Source organism: Capra hircus, chromosome 1, assembly GCF_001704415.2.
Source record: "Capra hircus breed San Clemente chromosome 1, ASM170441v1, whole genome shotgun sequence".
NCBI classification, from domain to species: domain Eukaryota; kingdom Metazoa; phylum Chordata; class Mammalia; order Artiodactyla; family Bovidae; genus Capra; species Capra hircus.
The window spans coordinates 92,297,994-92,321,716 of record NC_030808.1 but is presented as its reverse complement, the minus strand read 5'-3'; the positions used below and the strand labels follow the sequence as shown (position 1 = coordinate 92,321,716).

Genomic DNA, 23,723 nt, shown 5'->3' with positions numbered 1-23,723 from the left:
TTTACTAGCATCTGAGATGAGTGCAATCGTGTGCTAATTTGAACATTCTTTGGCATTGCCTTTCTTTGTGATTGGAATGAATGCTGAGCTTTTCCAGTCCTTTGGCCACTGCTGAGTTTTCCAGATTTGCTGGCATATTGAGTGCAGCACTTTCACAGCATCATCTTTTAGGATTTGAAATAGCTCAACTGGAATTATGTCACCTTCACTAGCTTTGTTCATAGTGATGCTTTCTTTTTTGTATGCCACCCAGTATTATAATGTACTCTATTCATAGATAATCATTTAAATAAAATCAGCATTAATCCCCTTGGTCATTCATCCATACTCATCCTCTGTTATTTCACAAATATTATTTGAGGCCTACTATGTGCAGACATTGTGTAAGTCTCTGCAGATGAAAGCATTCTGTCCACTCCCTGCCATGCAATGCTTACAGACAAACTAAATACAATTAAGAGTCCCTAAAATTATGGATACCAAAATATGGAGAAGTCACCCCAAGTGCTGCAGCAAATGTACAGGTGTGCTGAAAATTGTTTAAATATACAATAGCATCTATTGGATATCAATCACATGAACTACTTTCAATTTACATGTATTTTTTCAAATGTCTGTGAAATTAATATGAAATGATTACTTCAAGTGCTTAACCTAACTAACCACTTAATAAATAAAACTAGTTGATATTTCCTTTGGCCTAGAATACTAAGAAGAAAATTTTTAAGAACATCATAAACAGAACAAATTTAGGAATATCTGGCCTGAGGAAAGCAGTTTTTATATTTTCGTCAGAGCAGTTTAAAGAATGAACCAGATGAAACTGAACTAGGGAACTCTTGTAGGAACTCAGGATTCAGGAGAACAAAATGAGACTGAAATTGATTAGAAAAGTGATATTCAGTTGGAGATGCAGAAATACTTGCATATCTCTCTCATGACGTTATTTAAATCTCATTTAAAGAAATTTTAGTGTCTTCAGGATAATTGTTATTGTGAATTCAAATTATAAAATATATTTGGGAATACTTTTCTTTTACTGAGATAATTGCATGTTTTGCCTTATGTATAAATAATAAAAACATAAAGTAGGTTATCAATCTTATTAATTTGAAGATGACATGTTTTTGGTGTTTAGGCTAGTGCTTTTAACCTCAGTCAAACTGAATGCACTGAATAGGAAGAGCATATTATACTGTCATCTTAAGAATATATGATTCTAACATCTCCTTGGATACATAGACATCTCAAAGAAAAATAACGGTAAATCTGAGGCAGAGAGGTGTTTGACAGTCCAGTGTCTACACACTTCTAATTTCCTCTGTTCAACCGCAAGCTTCACTAGTAATTTGAGTCCTGGAGCATGTAGAAATTGCTAGCAATGTTCCTCTAGCTACTTTTTCATGAAAAGATGATTATGTGATGCTAAGAGGATTTGTTGACAAGAGGAGGAATTTTTATTGCATAAGTCTGCTTTCAAGGAAAAAAAGAAGAGAATCAATGGAAAATAGCAGTTGAATCATTTTCTGGAAGATTAGAGAAATTACCACTGGGACTTGCTTCCATTATCTCAGAGCTTAGACTTTACTGTGTTTTTCATATCACCAAGTGAGGGAGTGAAAATTGAGAGAATATGAATGATCCATCAGGAAGAACATATGTAGGAGAAAACAATATTCGTGAAATACATGATTTCATATTAGGTCTCTATGTGCATGCATGCTAAGTCACTTCAGTCATGTCCTACTCTTTGTGACCCTATGGAGTGTAGCTCACCAGGCTCTTCTGTCCATGGGATTCTCTGGGCAAGAAAACTGGAGTGGGTTGCCATGTCCTCCTCCCAGGTCAGAATCTTCCCGACCCAGGGATGGGAACCACGTCTTATGTCTCCTGCACTGGCAGGAGAGTTCTTTACTACTAGTGCCACCTGGGAAGCCCTAAGGTCTCTATGCATGTGTAAAGGGTAGAATGACATTTTAGAAAAGGTCATTTGATTAAGAGAAGATCTGGACTCAACCCTTATTTCTGCCATTTATTTATAAATATGATCTTAAACTTGTTGTTTATTCGCTTAGTCATGTCAACTCTTTTGAAACCCCATGGACTGTAGCTTTCCATGCTCCTCTGTCCATGTGATTCCCCAGGAAAGAGTACTGGAGTGGGTTGCCATTTCCTTCTCCAGGGCATCTTCCAGACCCTGGAATCATACCTGTGTCTCCTGAATTAGCAGGTGGATTCTTTACTGCTGAGGCACCAGGAAATACCCATAAACTTGTTGCTTAACTTTGTTCAGCCTCAGTTTCCACAGCTATAGAAATACATTGTAGATGCTTTTAGAATTATTATATAAATTGTGTTCTTCTAAGTCCAGTGAATATTTCATTCTATGAGAGTCATCTCCATTTTGAACATCAAATACATTGTCATTGGCATCTTGCAGAGATTGGACTATACTGATAATTGGACTGCACTGATTCTATGTCATAAACTTAATATGCTAATTTAGAATAGTTAAGGGTTACCTGGATTGCCATCTCTAAAATGCAGAGTTATGATTGTCATATGTAACTTTGAGAGTGCCAATTTATGATTATTTAAACATTTTTAAGTACTTGTTTACTTCTTCAGGCTACTAGCCTTTATATAGAATTATTTGAAATTAAGTAGTTTATTTTAAATACTGTTACATCTTGGTGTTCACATTATTATTGTTTACCTAGGGACAGTATATTGGAGAAGGAAATGACAACTCATTTACCACTTGCTTGGAGAATCCCAGGGACAGAGGAGCCTGGTGGGCTGCCGTCTATGGGTTGCACCGAGTCACAAACAACTGAAGTGACTTAGCAGCAGCTGCAGCAGGGACACTATATTCTGCATTCTGTTCAGAAAATCTTTGTTGATCACATCTTTATATATATTCTGAGATAGTAAATATTTATAGGTAGAATGACCTAAATAATACACTTAGAATTCTATTTTTTTATGTTTCTTTGATTTAGTGACTCTAAATTGAAAATTCAAATCATTGCTTTGTATCCTCATGATGTATACAATATAGCCAAAACCAAAAGCCCATAAAATATTGAAAAATTGGTGTTATTTTTTCTTTTGAAGGCATTTTATTTCTACAAAATAAAACTAACCTGAACAAATTTCAAGTGGTAAGGAAAATTTAGTGAAAAAGTGAAAGTGAAGTTGCTCATTTGTGTCTGACTCTGTGCGACCCCACAGACTGTAGCCTACCAGGCTCCTGTATCCATGGGATTGTCCAGGCAAGAGTACTGGAGTGGGTTGCCATTTCCTTCTCCAGGAAAATTTAGTAAAATTTGATAACAATATTTTCACATTGGAAGCCATGTTTATCTTAAATATTCAGAAATATACACAAGGATGCTTACATATTGTTCATTAAAATATATTGATACTTGTAAAACATGCTATGTTGCAAAATGGTGCAGAACTACACCTTTAGCTAATTGTAATTGTGGTTTACAGAAATACACACACACACACACACACACACACACACCCCTATGTGCACACACAGTGTATTTGAAATTGACTGGAAGACTACCCACACAGTAGTATCTTTAATCAATATAATGAAGGTTGGGTCATTTTATCATTTATATTTTTACATATTTTTCAAAATCTCTATAATTAAAAGTAAATTATAATTGAAATGTATTTAACTGTAAAATGACAGAAAAAAACATCTTCAGTGTGGTTAATTAAATAATATTAGCTGATGACTACTAGATATCCTTTTACATATATACAACTATAGACTATGTTTTTGTAGTCTGAACAAATGAGGATCATATAATAATTTGGATATTTTTATAATTTTATGTCCAGTTCCCTTCTATGGGAATTTTACTTGTGAAACTACTTTCTTAAGAAAACATTCAGTAATGAGATTTTGAGTCAAAGGTTAATGTCAAGTTTAAGTTTGAAAATACTACATAGTCTTCCAGAAAATTCCACCAACTCTGTATGACTTTTTTATAGGGTTAATAATACTGGCTATTGTAGAGGGTTTTATCTTTATCTACCTAAGTGAGAGCAATAAATCCTATTTCTGTTTCACTATGTGGATTTGGTAATGAGATTATACTATATTTAAGTGACCAGAATTTTATAATTTACCTATTTGTGTTTTGCCTAATTTTCTGTTGGTATGTTGGGTTTTTATCTATTGATTTATAAGAGTTCTTGTGTAGTAGACTCTTCCTGTCAAGACTTTCCCTCTATTTATTTTCCACTTTTAATGTTAAAAACATTTATTTATTTATTCTATTCAAGTACAGATGAGTTGGGACTTCCCTGGTGGCTCGATGAGTTACAATATTGTTAGCTTCAAGCGTATAGTAGAGTGTTTCAGGTGTGTGTGTGTGTGCGTGTATATATATATTCAGTAATACTGTTATTATTTTTAGTATTCAGACTCTCTTCCCTTATAGGTTATTACAACATATTGAGTATGGTTCCCTGCACTATACAGTAGGTCCTTGTTTGTTATCTATTGCCATGGACTGAGAAGCCTGGTGGGCTACAGTCCACAGGGTCACAAAGGCATGACTCAAGCAACTTTGCATGCAGGCACTTGTTTTGTTAATCCCAAACCTCTTAATTTATCCCTCACCCCACCTTTCCCCTTTGGTAATCATTAATTTGTTTTGTATATCTGTGATGCAAAGAGTCGGACACGACTGAGCAACTGAACTGAACTGAACTGAGCCTCTTTCTGCTTTGGATATAGTTTCATTTGTATCTTTTTTTTTCTTTTCATTTTTAGATTCTACATATAAACATTATCATTTGATATTTTATTTCTCTGTTCTCTGTCTGGCTTACCTCACTTAATATGATAATCCCTAAGTCTATCCATATTGATCCAAATGGTATTATTTCATTCTTTTTATGCCTGAGTAATATTCAGTCATATATAATATGCAGTCATATATAATATACAAGTCATACAATACAAATGCATGTATATATTATATATGTGTATGTACATATGTGGACATATATATATATCATCTTCCCTCATGGTAAAGATGGTAAAGAATACACCTGCCAATGCAGGAGGCATGAGTTTGATCCCTGGGTTGGGAAGATCCCTTGGAGCAGGAAATGGCAATCAACTCCAGTATTCTTGCCTGAAGGTTTCCATGACAGAGAAGCCTGGTGAGCTACAGTCCATGGGGTTGCAAACAGGACATGACTGAGCAACTAACACTTTCTATATAAATATAAATACATATATATATACAAACACACACACACACACACACACACACACACGTAATCTTCTTTATCCATTCCTCTGTCAATGGACAGAGAACATTTAGGTTGCTTCCATGTCCTGGCTATTGTAAATGGTGCTTCAGTGAACATTGGGGTGTATACATTTTTTTGAATTATAGTTTTCTCTGGATATGCACCCAGGAGTTGGATTGCTGGATCTTATGGTAGCTCTGTTTTCCATGTTTTCCTCCACAGTGGCTGTACTAATTTACATTCCCATCAACAGTGTAGGAGACTTCCTTTTTCTTCACACCCTCTCCAACATTTATTGTTTGTAGAATTTTTGGTGATGACCATTCTGACTGGTGTGAGGTGATAACTCATTATAGTTTTTATTTACATTTCTCTAATAATTAGTGATACTGAGCATTTTTTCATGTTCTTTTTAGCCATCTGTATATCTTCTTTGGAGAAATGTCTATGTAGATATTCTACCGGTTTTTGATTGGGTTGTTTTTTTTAATATTGAGCTGCATGAGCTGTTTGCATATTTTGGAGATTAACCCCTTTCAGTTGCTTTGTTTGCAAATATTTCCCCCTATTCTGAGGGTTGTCTTTTCCTTTTTTTAAAGTTTTCCTTTGCTGTGGAAAAGCTTTCAAGTTTAATTAGGTCCCATTTACTTATTTTTGTTTTTATTTCTATTACTCTTGGAGATGGATCCCAAAAGATATTGCTGCAATTAATGTCAACCACTTTTATTTTAAAACCTTATTTATATTAACCTTTTTCAGTACATCATTACCATTTTTTGAACTAGTAAGGGTATCTTAGTTAAATATATCATGGTAGTTAAATACTTTCATGGTTGTAGAACACATTTAGAGGGGCCTTTATCACCAAAGAGTATATAAAATATTTAGTAACTTATTTTAGTATTCCAAGTTTTAATGTCTCTAATGAATTTTTTGATCTTTCTGGAATGTATTTTTCTGAAATGAGTAGAGAAAGAAAGGAAAAGTGCTACTTTAAAAAATTTTCCAGTGGACATTTAAATTTTTTAATGTTAATTTTTGAATAATGGTCTTATCTCAGCTTATTTGAAGCACAAATTTTATCATGCATAATTTCCCTATCTACTTGATAATTAAGATAAGTGTGGAATTTTAAAATGTGAACAGTTAACAAAGGTGATTCATTCACTCACAGAGCTATTAATGTCCATCTTCTTTTACTCTCACCCTGTTATTCATGAAGCATCAGTTTGAGCCTGCTTAGTACTGTTAATAGATACTCATGATTTCTGGTTGGTCTGTGACTTCAGGGATCTCAAAATTGAGGCCATCTTTACTCACATGCAAAGTAACTAATATAAATACATCAGATAGATATGTGTATTATAATAGAATATTGCAATAAAAACTTCATTCCTCAAGTTTTTGAACACACAAATCAGAGAGTATTAGAGTGGAAAATGACCTTAAAGATTGTCTATGCCCAGTCTCTTGTTTTATATTTAGGAAAACTGAGATGCAAAAAAATTAAATGGCTTAATCAAGATCATATTTTGAGTTACTTACAGAAGTTGATTTAAAATCTGGATTCGGGGAGGGAGGAGGGTGGAGGGGTTCAGGATAGGGAACACATGTGTACCTGTGGTGGATTCATGTTGATGTATGGCAAAACTAATACAATATTGTAAAGTAATTAACCTCCAATTAAAATAAATGAATTTATATTTTAATAAATAAATAAGCAAATAAAAAAAATAAAATCTGGATTCCCAAATGGTCCTTGCATTTTGATTTATCAAGATATTCCTATAATATGAAAAAAAGATTCATGGTGAAAGAGCTATTATTGTTTCCTCTTCTAATATTTTGTAACACCATTATTTCTGAAAGTGAACCATGTTTTATCATACATCATATAGAACTTTTGGTGCCCATCTCCCTCCATTATTCAATGATACTGTCTTTAAGTGTATTGGTTCTTTTCATTGTTAGATTGATTTTTCTGCCTTCTTTGTGCCATGATCTTAGAACTTTTTCAGGGACATATTACTCATTTGTTCTTTCTCTGTGCATTTGTAAGATTTCTGACATTTGGTCTTAAAATATCTGCATGGTTTGGGATGAAGAAAGAGAAAAAAATAGGATTATAAACCAAATTTTTAAAAATTGTGTTAAAACCTTCTAAATATTTCCTATAAGAACAGACATTTGGACTCTGTGGGAGAAGGCGAGGGTGGGATGATTTGAGAGAATAACATTGAAAAGTGTATATTTCTCCATCTATTAGTGTTCTCTTTGATTTCTTTCATCAGTGTTTTATAGTTTTCTATATATAGGTCTTTAGTTTCTTTAGGTAGATATATAATGGAGAAATATACCATGTTCGTGGATCAGAAGAATCAATATAGTGAAAATGAGTATACTACCCAAAGAAATCTACAGATTCAGTGCAATCCCTATCAAGCTACCAGCAATATTTTTCACAGAACTAGAACAAATAATTTCACAATTTGTATGGAAATACAAAAAACCTCGAATAGCCAAAGCAATCTTGAGAAAGAAGAATGGAACTGGAGGAATCAACTTGCCTGACTTCAGGCTCTACTACAAAGCCACAGTCATCAAGACAGTATGGTACTGGCACGAAGACAGACATATAGATCAATGGAACAAAATAGAAAGTCCAAAGATAAATCCACACACCTATGGACACCTTATCTTTGACAAAGGAGGCAAGAATATACAATGGAGTAAAGACAATCTCTTTAACAAGTGGTGCTGGGAAAACTGGCCAACCACTTGTAAAAGAATGAAACTAGATCACTTTCTAACACCGTACACAAAAATAAACTCAAAATGGACTAAAGATCTAAACGTAAGACCAGAAACTATAAAACTCCTAGAGGAAAACATAGGCAAAACACTCTCTGACATAAATCACAGCAGGATCCTCTATGATCCACCCCCCAGAATTCTGGAAATAAAAGCAAAAATAAACAAATGGGATCTAATTAAACTTAAAAGCTTCTGCACAACAAAGGAAAATATAAGCAAGGTGAAAAGACAGCCTTCTGAATGGGAGAAAATAATAGCAAATGAAGCAACTAACAAACAACTAATCTCAAAAATATACAAGCAACTTATACAGCTCAATTCCAGAAAAATAAACGACCCCATCAAAAAATGGGCCAAAGAACTAAATAGACATTTCTCCAAAGAAGACATACGGATGGCTAACAAACACATGAAAAGATGCTCAACATCACTCATTATTAGAGAAATGCAAATCAAGACCACAATGAGGTACCACTTCACACCAGTCAGAATGGCTGTGATCCAAAAGTCTGCAAGCAATAAATGCTGGAGAGGGTGTGGAGAAAAGGGAACCCTTTTACACTGTTGGTGGGAATGCAAACTAGTACGGCCACTCTGGAGAACAGTGTGGAGATTCCTTAAAAAATTGCAAATAGAACTACCTTATGACCCAGCAATCCCACTGCTGGGCATACACACCAAGGAAACCAGAATAGAAAGAGACACATGTACCCCAATGTTCATTGCAACACTGTTTATAATAGCCAGGACATGGAAACAACCTAGATGTCCATCAGCAGATGAATGGATAAGAAAGCTGTGGTACATATACATAATGGAGTATTACTCAGCCATTTAAAAAAATACATTTGAATCAGTTCTAATGAGATGGATGAAACTGGAACCGATTATACAGAGTGAAGTAAGCCAGAAAAAAAAATATATAGTATACTAACACATATACATGGAATTTAGAAATATGGTAATGATAACCCTGTATGCGAGACAGCAAAAGAGACACAGATGTGTAGAGCAGACTTTTGGACTCTGAAGGAGAGGGAGAGGGTGGGATGATTTGGGAGAATGTCATTGAAACATATATACTATCGTGTAAGAAACGAATCGCCCATCTATGTTCCATGCAGGATACAGGATGCTTGGGGCTGGTGCACGGGGATGATCCAGAGAGATGATATGGGGTGGGAGGTGGGAGGGGGGTTCATGTTTGGGATCGCATGTACACCTGTGGAGGATTCATGTCAATGTATGGCAAAACCAATACAGTATTGTAAAGTAAAATAAAGTAAAAATAAAAATTTAAATTAAAAAAAAGAAAATTGTATATTAATATATATAAAATAGATGACCAGTGCAAGTTTGATGTATGAAACAGCACACTCAAAGCTGCTCCTCTGGGACAAAACCCAGAGGGATGGGGTGGGGAAGATGGTGGGAGGGGGGTTCAAGATTGGGGACACACATGTGTACCCGTGGCTGATTGATGTCTATGTATGGCAAAAATCCTCATAATATTATATAGTAATTGCTCTGCAATTAAAATAAATTAATTAAAAAACCCTCAAAGGCAAACATCTTTCATCAATCACTAATATCTGGTGCACTACACAGTATTATTCTTATCATAGAAATAACATACAGATGAGGCAATAATATTACTTAGGGATAGTTATGTTTATATTTAATAGTTGGCCTTCTTTGCTGTGGAAAGAAAGATTGGAGACCTAGCAGAGTTATTTCAGGGGTCATAAATGAGTCTGCAGTTGATTAATTAGTGGTGTATGACCTTTGGTTACCATGCCCTTAAGACAATGACCGAACAAGTGCTGAGAGCAGTTTATCTTTGGAAGACAAAATCAGTGTTTCAGAGCAGAGAAAAATAAATAGCTTTATCATTGGCTTAAGCATTTCCTTTGATTTGGGGGCTTATTCTATTTAACTTTCCTCAGTAAATTTTTCAGGGCATTGTCAGAAGTACTCTTAATTTGCATATAATGTGTGAAGAGGATAAAAGTGCATTCTATGATCATAATACTTTTGAAATTATAATTTTATATAATAGTACATTTTTAATATACTTTTAAGAAAAGATATGTATTGAAAACAGTCACTTTTCAGGATGATCTATTCTCTCAGATCCTAAATCCGATGCCGTGATATCTTTTGTATATAACAGGGCAGCTCCCTTCGTAGAGACTGTCCTGTATCTCTACTTGTGGGCTTGTGTTGAGGGGCTTAGGGTTCCCTTCTTACCCACTTATGTATGCATATGTTACAGAGACTGTGTGATTCCTATGCATGCAAAGCCAGTGTTCAAATAAGCTTGTAGTTCTTGATTAGTGGGCAAAAAAGTTGAGCAATTTTACCCTGGACAAAAAGTGACTGATTACTGAAATTGAAAGGATAGTTATTAGCATAAGGTTATGCCTATGGAATGTGGTGGATGTCACTCTAAACTTTCAGTGTAATATGCCATATTGGGAAGCTTTTAAATGTATTATGGTAGAGTGTTTTTTTTTTTTTTAAATTAGCTTTTCCTATAGTGTAATTGAAAGGTAATGTATTATATATGTAATGCTTACTCATTAAAAAAACAAACTACATATTTCTGAAGCACAAATATTATTGTAATTTTTCATTCTGTTGGTTAAATTAAAACATTATTTAAACAACATTAAAATATGACTTTCATTATTAATTGTATAGGGACTTGCTCAGTTCAGTTCAGTCACTCAGTCGTGTCTGACTCTTTGTGACCCCATGAATCACAGCACGCCAGGCCACCCTGTCCATCACCAACTCCCGGACTTCACTCAGACTCATGTCCATCAAGTCAGTGATGCCATCCAGCCATCTCATCCTCTGTCATCCCCTTCTCCTCCTCTCCCCAATCCCTCCCAGCATCAGAGTCTTTTCCAGTGAGTCAACTCTTTGCATGAGGTGGCCAAAGTACTGGAGTTTCAGCTTCAGCATCATTCCCTCCAAAGAAATCCCAGGGTTGATCTCCTTCAGAATGCACTGGTTGGATCTCCTTGCAGTCCGAGGGACTTTCAAGAGCTTCTCCAACACCACAGTTCAAAAGCATCAATTCTTCGGCGCTCAGCCTTCTTCATAGTCCAACTCTCACATCCATACATGATCACAGGAAAAACCATAGCCTTGACTAGGTGGACCTTTGTTGGCAAAGTAATGTCTCAGCTTTTGAATATGCTATCTAGGGTGGTCATAACTTTCCTTCCAAGGAGTAAGTGTCTTTTAATTTCATGGCTGCAGTCACCATCTGCAGTGATTTTGGAGCCCCCCAAAATAAAGTCTGCCACTGTTTCCGCTGTTTCCCCATCTCTTTGCCATGAAGTGATGGGACCAGATGCCATGATCTTCGTTTTCTGAATGTTGAGATTTAAGCCAACTTTTTCACTCTCCACTTTTACTTTTGTCAAGAGGCTTTTGAGTTCCTCTTCACTTTCTGCCATAAGGGCGGTGTCATCTGCATATCTGAGGTTATGCTCAGATGTCATTAATAAGATACTTGGTAGGATTGCTCCTTAATTGAAATACACAGGAGCTCTTTGGTTCTCTCTTTTGGAGGAAGCCTGAGCCATATTTTTATCATCTTTTATGTCATCTTAAAGTAAATTTTAGAAATATTTAAGTATTTTAAATTTCCATCTCATTTAAACCTAATAGTTTTTCCCAAGTTTGTGTGATACATTTATACTTAAAAAACATATCCTCACTTTTCCTGTTATTTTCCATTTTCAAAAAGATAGGAATGGAAAAATATATTCAAACATTTGGTTCATTGTTCACTTTTTTTTTCCAGCCTGTATCCCTCTTTGATATTTTCAGCCACTGCCTTTAGCAAGATTTTTACTTACCCCAAAGTTGATGTTAAAAAAACAAATCAATTAGAAGAGTGGTGGTTGTAAATATTATTACATTCTTTACTTCAGTAGCCCTCTGTTTACTAAACAGAAACAGAGAATTGGAGGTGAGTTACAACCAACATTGGAAGCTACAGATTATCTTTATGATGTTCTTATGTTACATGTTTTATCAGGTCCCTTGGATTTCAGGTGGAATCTGCCAGTTCATAAAGCTAAATGAGTCTTCCTAATAGAACTTTTTGGGTCCAGTTACATAATTTTCAGTTTCCCTGGGTAAGGAATTTATTCATGTTTACTTTCTTTCACTTTCTGAAGAGGTGGGTTTATTTTTGGCTCTACTTTACACTCACCACTTGGAGGAGCTCATTATGACATGACATACTTTTGAGTGACTAATAATGTCTAGGGAGTAACTATTCTCATTTCCCGTAGATTCATCCCTCACATATGCTTAACATCATTTATTGGTCAGTTTTTGTTTTCTCTAGGTTACATATTCTTTACTATATTAGTAGTGTTTATAGACAAAAGAGTAAACAATGGTTCGGAAAAACTTTCTCAAGAGGTACTCAGCTCTGCTAAACTTCAAAATTCCAACCTTACAATCCCTAACATACCTGTCACTCTAGTCCAAGGGAGTGAAGAGAAGAAAATGGTCAGTAGGAAAAGTTTGAGCAGCTGGGTGAATATTGATTATTTCAACCATTCTTTATGTCTATGATACTTTCTTTGAAGTAGTTCCTTTCCTAATTTAACCATCTCTCTCTGTTATGGCAATAGCAAAATATATTCTCCTCATCATGTTCCTCAAATGCTGACTAATCTTTGCTGTGTCTCTGATTGTGGTTTAAAAGCTTGAAAAGATAGAATACAAGTGCATATATGTGGTGTATCTAATGGGAAACTGAATTACTTGATTTTATTTTCAAAATGGGCTGCAGAAAGTTGAGAAATAAAATAAACAAGACAAATATATATCGCAGAAGGAGTGTGTATATTAAACATGTATCATATGGTATATAAAGATTTCAATATGTGTAGTTTTTCACTGTTTTCTCTTTTCTAATAACATCCCTACATAAGCTTAAATTTTGTGCATACTTCATTTTCTTATTTCAGCAAATGTTTCTTGACATTCAGGTTACTGGTTATGAGGGAAAACAGGCAGTGACATCTGTCAACACATTGATTTCCAGGGCTGATACAGATGGTCTGAGCTGATCCCTGCTCTCCCTCACACCCCATTTGTGTGCCTTCCAAAGCTCCCTGCTCATCTACATGGATGACCTTCTCAAGAGGACCAGTCATGAAGGGTATTTGAAGGGTGTAGTCATTTGCTATCATTTCTAAACCTGTTTATTCAAAGATCTATAAATCTGTAGAACAAATAGGCAAACTTTGATTAGGATGATTGTGTTTTCTAGAAGCAGTATAGAGAATTAGAGAGGTTTCAACTTGAGAGTCCATAAACCTGATTCAGTAGGTATTTGCTTTATAAGTTTAGTAAGTCACTTTTGTATGTCTTTTAGTTTTGTGCTTTTTTTTTTTTTTACAAAATGGATTAATAATGTACCAGATGATTGTTTGTAAAGATTAAGCACTTTTATTAAATTAATATTTTTAGTATCAATGATGGGCTGCTGTCATAGGCTTTGGGATACAACCCTTAAGAAAATAGTGTAAATAAATCATAAATAATCACAATAATTTGCCCTCTTGGTGATTACATTTACATTGGGAAAGATAGGCAATAAACAAATACATTTGTAGAATGTATACGATATCTGATAGTGATAAATTCTATGGGAAAAAGTAAAATGAAGAAAAGACAATAGACAGTATGAAGAAAGGAGATGTTGCAGTTTTAAGGAAGGTGAGAAGGGAAAGCTTCACTGAGGTAGTTTTAAACAAATACTTAAGGAGGCAGGGAGAGCCTCTAGTTTTCAGGGAGAAGAACTACACATTAAGTGTGATAAATTAGGTTTAAAAAATCTTAGCACAGTTGCTAGTTAAAATACAGCAGTGTTTAAGAGTATTTGCAAGTATTATTATTATAAATAAATTAATCTTGGTTTTAGGAGGTTAAAAAATTTTTTAATTGGAGGAAAATTGCTTTACAATGTTGTATTGATTTCTGCCATTCAACAATGCAAATCAGCCATAATTAAAGATCTTTTATGTGCAGCTGTGAGTTTCACTCTCATCACAGAAGTAGCCTGTGACTGTGTGGGTTGTGCCAGTATTTGGTTACTTTTATTTTTGTTATGTGAAAACATAATCCAAAGAATGAGTCATAATCTCAAAATACTGTAGTCAGAAAGACAATTTAATTGTTTCAGGTACATTTATTTTTCCCAAAGTTGAAAAAAATAATCTTTAACACATTGGAATAGAAACTATCCTTTAGAACTTGATACAGAAACTGATAAAGCTGTTTTTCTGTTTCTTTCTTTCTTTTTAAATTGGAAAAGTCTTTAAAAACACTTAAAGCTTGTTTTTACCTCATTATAGAAAGAAAGCTAGAAGTAGATGAGCCTGAAACATTGACTTTTATCCATCTTGAATTTCATGGAGCATTCAGAATGATGCATCTTTCCCTTCAAATATTTATCCATCACTTTCAGACAAGTGGTGTATGAAGCAATAAATAACAGATAGCTAGAACAGGAGAAAACAGTTTTTTAATGCCTTGTGCTTAAACTGTCACTCTGGCAGGAAGTAATAACTGAATGCTGCATTATTTAGGGCAAGGTAATAGACTACTTCCTTATAGAGGCAAATTACTTTGGGATTGGCTGTCTTTCCCTCAGAAGCCAGGGTTTCCTCAGTGAAAGACTAGATTTGGAGGTTTGATTTGAAGTGATTGGCTACTGAATCCTCATGCTATACACACGAGAAAAGTGTTTCCTTTGAGACTCTGGTCATCATTTATCATTAAATAAAGAGTCTTGCCAAGTGCATGCTTTTCCATATGGTAGCCAGTGGGATGCTTGATAAAAGCAGAGACCTGGCACTAGAATGATCTATGTTTAACTCTGTTACTTGCTAGTATGATTCTAGATAAATTGCCCAGTGTTCTGGGACTCAGTTTCCCTGAATCCCAGAAAATTGGAAAATACAAGTAGGTACACTAATTTAATTGAGTAACTGCAAGGATTAAGTTAAATGATGGGTGTGATGATCTGGAACTTACATTTTGGTGTCAACAAATAAATATTTACTACTTATAGGTGATTTAAAGATCTTAAGTTACATAATGGCTACCCTGGTAGTTTAGATGGTAAAGAATCTGCCTGCAATGCAGAAGACCCAGGTTTGATCCTTGGGTTGGGAAGATGCCCTGGAGAAGGAGATGGCAACTCATTCCAGTATTCTTGCCTAGGAAATTCCATAGACAGAGAAGCCTAGTGGCCTAAGTCCATGGAGTCTCAAAGAGTTGGACATGACTGAGCAACTAACACTTCTTTCACAAGTTGCGTAATATACAGATGTTTAGCTGTTGATTTTTGGTAATAGATGCTATTTCTATATGTATCATAGAAGGCACCCATGTAATATTAGTGTTTTCTCCTGTTCCCTCTCTCCCTTTGAATTTTACAAACCATAAGTAGTTTATGATCCTCAAAGATCATGTTCTACTGAAGGCTTTATATTAGCCTCCACCTGCACAAATCTTGTGTGTCAGTATTCTGTCTAGTTTTAAAATACTATCTGGTAAATATAAGAGAGCAGATTTGTAGAGTTCCATACTATTCTGCATAGTAATAGTGCTGGTTGATGGTGTTTGGGCCTGCAATATTTTAAAATACAACTTCTATTCAGTTGAATAATAATACTTTGATGTATGAAAAGTCCATTATGTATAGGACTAGTTCTAGTTTCAAATATTCTTATTCATAATGTTATTCATAATTTACTTGCTTTTGGATGGTAGTTACGATGGTTTCTCAATTGTAACTGCAAAATTCCTCTTCTTCAAGGTGCTTATTACTTTTGTCTATAAAGTAAGCCAAGCTGGACCAATAAATAGAAAATGAGCTTAGTTGTGATCTTTACATTTAATTTCCTTATTATGGAAATATATTTTTAATAGATGATTGAGTCTTACCTTTTCTACTTTTTACTCCTTATTAAAATCATTTTTACCATTTTTCTTGATATAATGTGAACATATATTTGACAGTGTTTATAATGTGTGTGTGTGCTCAGTTGTGTCCAACTCTTTGCGACCCTCTGGACTGTAACCCACCAGGCTTCTCTGTCCATGGGATTCTCCAGGCTAGAATACTGGAGTGGCTTGCCATTTCCTCTTTCATGAGATCTTTGCAACCCTGCATTGGCAGATGGATACTTTACCACTAGTATTTCAAATTGTTACAGGATCACACAATATTTCTATATTTACTTGGGAGTTTAATCACTTTCAAATTTTTAATTATCAGAATTTTATAAAATTAAACTATATTGTATTTCCTCTGCTTTTACTACTTTGATATTTTAAACAATATTGACAAGAATATGACCTTGTTGCAAATTGTTTTTTCACACTCATGTCCTAGGAATCATTGATCTTTTGAACATGTAAACATTTGAAATTTTCTATATTAATTCTTTTGTCTATAATGGCATTCTAAGTCCACTGCATGTTTTATTTCATGGCAATACATTTTGAAGACCAGGTGTAAAATCATTGACATCATGTAGAGACTGGATTGCAGTAATCCTATATCACTCTTAACTTCAGAATAATTAAAAATTACCTGAATTGCAACTTTTAAATGCAAGACTACATTTGCTTCTTTTCTGTAACTTTGAAAATGCCTCGCTGATAGTTATTCGAATTTTTTTTTAGCACTATTGGCTTATTTTATGCTATTAGCCATTAATTGGGTTTATTTAAACTAAGTAGGTTATTTACCATCTCTTTAGGAAGATTTACCTGGTGATAACATTCTCAGATGAGATCTGAAAGAATGGACATTCAAAGACAAAATGATCTAAATAATATCTCAGAATTCTGTTGCCATAAATTTCTTTGATTTAAAATCATTCCTTTTACTGTCTATAATATAAATGCCATAACTAAAAAACAACCAGCACAATATTGAATTGCAAATGTTATTTTTTTCATGTTGAAGTAATTTTATTTTTATGTAAAAAAAAAATAGCTGTAAAAAATACCCAAATGTTAAGAAAACAGAAAACAGCAAGAAAACCAATTTCTCAGCCTAAATAATCAGAAAGGGACACAAAATTGATGCATAATGTTCATTGAAGAATATATTTGTAAAGAGTTCCCATGGATGCTCACATTCCATTGTGTCCAACTCTTTGAGACTATAGACAGTAGCCCATTAGGCTCCTCTGTCCATGGGATTTTCCAGACAAGAATACTGGAGTAGGCTGTAATTTCCTCCTCCAGGATATCTTCCCAACCCAGGGATCAAATCTGTCTCCTGCCTTGGTAGGTGGATACTTTACCACTGAGCCACCTGGAGAGCCCATTTCCAAGGATCAGTTCAGTTCAGTCATGCTGGACTCTTTGACAGTGGATGGACTGCAGCACACCAGGCTTCCCTGTCTATCACCAACTCCCCATGGACTGTATTTCCAAGGATAGAAAATAGTTAAATAATTTACATCATATCCACATGAAATGTGAAAGTCGCTCAGTCATGTCTGACTCTGCAACCCCATGGACTATACAGTCCATGGAATTCTCCAGGCCAAAATACTGGAGTGGGTAGCCTTTCCCTTCTCCAGGGCATCTTCCCAACCCAGAAATGGAACTGGGTCTCCTGCATTGCAGGTGGATTCTGTACCAGCTGAGCCACCAGGGAAGCTCAAGACTACTGGAGTGGGTAGCCTATCCCTTCTCCAGTGGATCTTCCCAACCCAGGAATTGAACCAGGGTCTCCTGCATTGCAGGCAGATTCTTTACTAACTGCACTTCCAGGGAAGCCCCATATCCACATATGGAACTTAATTTTAATATTTTGTGAGATTAGTTCATGTGTGTACTTAGTCATATCCAGCTCTTTGTGACCCCATGGTCTGTAGCCTGCAAGGCTCTACTGTCCATGAAATTTTCCAGGCAAGAACACTGGAGTGGGTTGCCATTTCCTCCTCCAGAGGATGTTCCCCATCCAAGAATTGAACCCAAGTCTCCTGCACCTCTTGCATTGGCAGGCAGATTCCCTGCCATTAATGCCACCTGGGAAGCCCTCATGAGGTTAGTTTATGACAGAGGAAGTGTTCAAAATATAATGGTATGTTAAAAATACAAAACTATATACTCACTTTGATCTCAGTTTTGATTTATAGAAATATATGCATGCACATATGTATGTATTGTATATGTATGCTTATTTCAGGATTTAATAATAAAGCTGAGTGTTGTTTGATTTCCTTTGCCAATGCTATTTTTATTTTTTCAGATCATATATGTCCTTATTGCAAAATATTGTATACACATTTCCAAATGTTTGTAATCTTTTGAACACATAAATGTTTCATCTTGGTGATTCTCTTATAAGTAGTATATCAGAAACAATCAAAATGGGTAGTTTTTGTAAATTTATTAAACGTTCAAAGTACTCATATTTCTTTAAGATAAAGAAATAAGTATCAGTAAAGTGTATATTAATGTACTAAGTTGTGTTTTCAAATGGTATCACAGTAACAATGTGATAATTGAATTTCACACCTTCCAACAGGCTGCCTTTTATTGCCATGAACATAGAATCTAAATAAAAATATTTGCTCTGGTTTTGCTTATTCAAATACACAATGTAAGCTTATTCAGTTCAGTTCAGTTCAGTCGTTCATTTGTGTCCGACTCTTTGCGACCCCATGAATCGCAGGACACCAGGTCTCCCTGTCCATCACCAACTCCCGGAGTTCACTCAGACTCACGTCCATCGAGTCAGTGATGCCATCCAGCCATCTCATCCTCTGTCGTCCCCTTCTCTTCCTGCCCCCAATTCCTTCTAGCATCAGAGTATTTTCCAATGAGTCAACTCTTCACATGAGGTGGCCAAAGTACTGGAGTTTCAGCTTCAGCATCATTCCCTCCAAAGAAATCCCAGGGCTGATCTCCTTCAGACTGGACCAGTTGGATCTCCTTGCAGTCCAAGGGACTCTCATGATTTTAATCACAACAGAAAGATTTTAGGACCTTTTTGCATGTCCTTCATTTAGTAGATAATTATGAATGTCCAGTTGATATATGTCAAGAACTTTGATAGGCCCTGGAGATAAAAATAATAAGAAGGTTTTTTTTTTAATGTGAAGAAAGAATTTAGTAAAGAACAATTTTATACTATAGTGCTTCACTGTTAATATAATAGAAGTACATATGAGAAGCTATGGGATAAAGGACCCTAACTGTGAGTGGGGTTGTCAAGGAAGGCTAAAAAGAGTGATGTGTCTAATCTGAGGCTGGAAGTGAAGTGAATTGAAAGGTACTCATGTCTGACTCTTTGCAACCCCCTTGACTATACAGTCCATGGAATTCTCCAGAATGCTGAAGTGGGTAGCCTTTCCCTTCTCCAGGGGATCTTCCCAACCCAGGGATCGAACCCAGGTCTCCTGCATTGCAGGTGGATTCTTTACCAGCTGAGCCACAAGGGTCTGAGGAAGGAAGAAGGTAAAGGGCATTTCTACACAGAAAATGACATGAACCAAATTATGACTATGGCACTAGGAGAGATTACAGAAGGAAGATCAGTCTTTTAAAAAAGCTGTTAATACTTTGTTAACAGTATCAGCATAAACAATTAAGGAGACTATGTGAGAATATCCAATTACAGACTTGTTAAAGGTAACTATAAAAATATGCTTTGGATATTAACACAATATTCAGAAATGTTAGCGAAAGAATTTGTTCCACATGAATGATTTTTCTAATAAACATTTAGGAAGGGGAAGGTTAATTTATTCGTGTTTGGTAAAAATATATTTTAGTACTTTTGCTTCATTAAACATGATTTTTCCTCCTTTGTCCATTTTGCTTCTTTTGGAGATTTTGGAATTAGTGTAACTATGAAACATCTGTTTTTGCCCTCTGCTGTAATACAGTCATGTCTTCCTGTACTATTTAGATATTTGGCAATTTTTGTGTATTTTTTTTTTAACTGGCTTCAGCTTCCACGGTATTTCAGACAGTAAAGAATCGGCCAACAAGGTGGGAGACCCTGGTTTGATCCCTGGGTCAGGAAGATCCCCTGGAGAAGGAAATGGCAAGCCACTTTAGTATTCTTATATGGAGAATCCTATGGACAGAGGAGCCTGGTGGGCTACAGTCCATGGGGTCACAAAGAGTAGGCTGTGAATGAGAGACTAACATTTCACTTTTTTTCACTTTCACTTTACTGGCTTCAGATTGTTCATTTTGCCTTTTCTTTTTTACCTTCTGATAAGGAGTCCTGTACCTATTTCCAAAAGTTCTTCAATTGACTTTGGAATTTTAACAATTCTTATGGCTAGTTAAAATTCACATTATTTCATTTCCATCTTGAGCTTATGTTAGGTAAGTGGTTTTCAGAAGTCCTGAAGTATATGTACTTAACATCCCTCCATACCTCTCAGACTGTCCTTTTGTAGCCTGTTCTCAAGGTTGGCTTGTTACTTGTAACTTTGAAATTGTGTCAGTGCAGGAAGAGATTGGTATACAGTCTGATTTAGTCTAGAAATGTCAAAATGTCAAGGCCCTGGAGCACATGTCAATCAAGGGTCTCCATCAGTGTCGCCTGAATGATACTGAAATCTTGGCTTTCAGACCCCATTCTTAGTCCCTGCCTCTTATCTGCCTCTCATGTAGGCAAATGTGCCCTGCATTGTACTCAGCAGAAAAGGGTGAATTAGTTCCTCTTTAGCATTGCTTCAGAGGAGGAATTCATAGTATCTCCAAGCCTCAAAGGCTGTGTAGTCCCAGGGAGGCCTGGTAGAATGTGTCTGAGGAGCTTATCACCAGTATCTATGATATCTCTTAGTAAGCAATGCTCCCAGATTATTTTTATATGGTCTGATCAGTACACCAACCCAGAGGAGACTTGAAGGCTGGGCTCCTCATTTCCCCTCCTCAGTTAGACTTGGTAATGGGGACCAGCTGGCCAAACCAACCCAGTAGGGGTGCCAGGACTCCATTCAAAACCAAGATGCTTTCAAGAGCCTAGAAAGAGGCCATCTAGCTAGGGTATCTCAGCATATCCCTTACGTTTAGTTTTCCTGATGCCAGGGCCAGGCCTCTGGGTTTGTATATATTGGACTTTGTTTATGTCTCTGAGGCATAGGAGGGTCTTGGGATTGCTTGCACTAAAGATCTGTAGTAATTCAGTGTATAGAGGAAGACTTTCAGCTGTTGAGAACTGGGACTCTGGGTTTGAATTCTAAAAAATCACCTGAGGAGGAGCTATTCAAAAATGCATGCTGATGTATACCACATGAAGCTCATCATCTAGACTCAAAGTCTGGATCACCTGTCATGTGTACTACAAACTCCTTGTGTTTCATCCTCCTATTCCCTAGGTTAAGAACTATTTTCAGATTGCTTGAGAAAAGCAATCAGCTGGTTTCAATTAAAAAAAATACATGTCTACTATGTGACTCTGGAATATACCTATCATTTCATTGTCTTGAAAATATAGTTTTCAGGAGAGAAAGTGTTAATGATACTGCTCACTCATTCCTCATTTCTGCAGTGATTCTTGTAATGCCAGACACTGTTTTCAGTCCACAGAGTAAATTTTCTGTGGACTGAAAACGATCTCTTTCCTAGAGATTATATTCCAGTGTCAAAGGGACAGCTGTGCAGATATTGTTAAAGAACAGTATACAAATAAGCAAATAAGTAATTAAGATAATCATGGAAACTGACATAATTTGAAGGAAAAGAGAAAATGACCACAATGTTGACTTTGGGATATTAGAAATTTGTTGTATAGTGATTCTGTTTCCTTGCTATGGACTGCCTTTGGAGATACTATTAAGGATCATGCATAATCAAAATAAAAAAGCAGCTTCAAGTGCTTCATATCTAAAGCTTATAATATCAAGTTGCTATTTAGCTTCAACAGTGAAGTCACAGAAGGCATAATGATTGTAGAACTTGAATCTAACAGCAGTTAAAGCAAATGGATACATAATAAGGATACATGGAAAGAAGACAGGACCAGGGTTGGAAAGATGCTATATTTCTTTTATTCTGTGACAGACAGTAGAGACTTCCATTTAGCTCTGTTGATGGAAATGTATTAAATTGATGGTTACCATCATATTAGTTCACGATACAGTTCTATTTTGTTCTGTTTCAAATTTGTTCTAGTTTTAACCAAAGAGATCCACTTAAAATGATCTTAATAAGCTTGAGTGAATGTAAGCATGCAGTTGGGAAGGTGTAAGTCTGTTTAAGAAGAAACATATGAGTCCACAATGACTGCACCTCAAGAAATACAGTATGAACTGCTTTGGGGAAGGTTAATTGCTACAATAGGAGACCTCTGTAATATCCCCCAAGTGGATCCTGTATATAATGATTTTTCTGTCCTCTATGGGATACAGCTAGAATTTTTATATTGTATCTGTTGTTTGTAAGCAAGATTGACTGAGATACTTGTATTTCTCAGACTTACTGCACGTCTGCAAAAAGATAATGGAACAAATGGCATCCATAAATTCTCTGTTGAAAATACTTCTTGGTTTACATTTTTATGCTTGCCTGAAAGATTATGTTTGCAGGTTACATTTCTAAAAGAGATGACAGGAGACCTGAGATAAGAGTTGGGACTGGACATCCTGATGGGACCACTTTCTTTGCCATTAAGAAACTAGTGGAAGGATGGAAATGCCTTCTCTCACACCCTGCCACACTCACAGCGGCTGGATTATAAAGCAAGAAGCCCTTGGTCATTGCTTGATTGAAAAGAGAGCAGCTCCAGCTCCAGGGCCAAGTTCATACTGATAAAGAGCTCCAGTGTTGGGCAGCACGTAGGAAGGGTACAGGGGTAATCTAGATTTAACTGAGTGCCGCACAAAGGAAGGAATACCTGAATAATAGAACTCATTTCAAGGGTTTCCCAGGTGGTGCAGTGGTAAAGAATCTGCCTGACAATGGAGGAGATGCCGGTCCAAGCCCTGGGTCAGGAAGATCCCCTGGAGAAGGAAATGGAAACCCACTCCAATATTCTTGTCTTGAAAACTCCACGGATAGAGGAGCCTGGTGGGTTATACAGAGTTGGGTGTGACAGCACTGAGAGCCCATTTCAGTCTCTTGTGTCTTGTAAATTTGACTCTGGTGAAAAACAACTGAAACAGTGTGGCTAATACCGTCCCTAAAATATTTGTGGTCATAGACTAGCAGCCTTAATAGCAGACTAAGTGACCTTAATGCGAGCTCAGTGGAGTTCGAGCTTTGTATTAACAGGCGAAAGGCCAGAAAAATTGAAACTTTTGTTCATATTGTTTTGATTATAAGAATGGCTTGCTCAGAGTTGTATGAAGAAAATGTATTTGCTGTTTATGTGACAATGGGTTCAGAGAAGAAGCTTCAGAGTCTATGCCCATGCAATTGGTAAAATTTTCCCCTTATAAAGATATTTATGTACCTTAGAAATTTTGAAGTTAACTTGTTTTTCTACATTTTTAAAACAAATATATTGGAAGATCTTGGATCAACTTAAACATATTTTTCTGGTAAGGACATTATCTGTTAAATAAGTATATTTTCCAATATCAGCC

The 23,723-nt window shown here is 35.8% G+C and overlaps 1 protein-coding gene across 1 annotated transcript in view; it reads left to right on the top strand.

Moving 5' to 3' along the window:
- NAALADL2 (N-acetylated alpha-linked acidic dipeptidase like 2) overlaps positions 1 to 23,723 on the top strand; it is a 1,631,204-nt gene that overhangs the window by 196,349 nt on the left and 1,411,132 nt on the right. The window lies entirely within an intron of this gene.